Raw genomic sequence first — 954 nt, forward strand, 5'->3', positions numbered from 1 at the left:
CGAGAATTGATTTCTTAATGGGCGTATTTTAACTATTTTTGCAATGATTATCACAATTGATTGGTTGATATTTTAAATCAAGAATTATGAATATTAATGAGGTAAACAACAATGACACAGTACAAAAAACTATCATTTAAAAAAAATTGTAGAGTGAACAACTAAACAACTGAACTTCGTATTAAATTTCGTTCACTATTTTTATGTATGCTATTAATTTTCGTTCATTGTAATTCTGTTGTTTCTGCGGTGCATACTTGTATAAAATGAAACGAATAAGACAAATTAAAAGCCTGAAACAACATTTGTTTTCTTTTTATATCATTTTTTGTTAAAATACGTAATGAAAGTTTACTTTAAAGGTGAAAATGACCAATAATACGACCAACGCGCAATATACGTCATTAACGATACATGTATACACAATCTTGTCTTTGCGAACACATATTCAATTTTTCCGAGTAATCGAGTACCCGGGTACTAGATCGAACGATCGTCCGAGTACTCGAGTATTAACTTTACTACTCGTTGCCATCCCTATATTTTACATTCAATTATGATTTTGATCGAAATAATACGACAAAGAATAATTGACATATATGGAATGCAGATATTAATGAATCGAACAGACTAGAAACATATCGCTGGTATAAAAATGAACTCAAGCATGAAAATATCTAAATAGTATGCACATGAATAAATATAGAACGGTCGTTACAACATTTCCTCACATGACCTTTTAATCGAAACAGGAAGACAGCATCACTTTCCAAGAAAATATAGAATATGTAGCTTTTGTAATATGAATGTCATCGAGATGAATATCATTTTGTATGTCAAAAACATCATAATCTACGAAATCATTGCTGTAAACCATATTTTTGCTTTTGGCCAACAAAACAAAATGTATTACCCTTTTTCCTCAGACAGCGGAAAAAAATATGCCAAGTTAGT

This window comes from Mya arenaria, chromosome 9 (assembly GCF_026914265.1).
Source record: "Mya arenaria isolate MELC-2E11 chromosome 9, ASM2691426v1".
NCBI classification, from domain to species: domain Eukaryota; kingdom Metazoa; phylum Mollusca; class Bivalvia; order Myida; family Myidae; genus Mya; species Mya arenaria.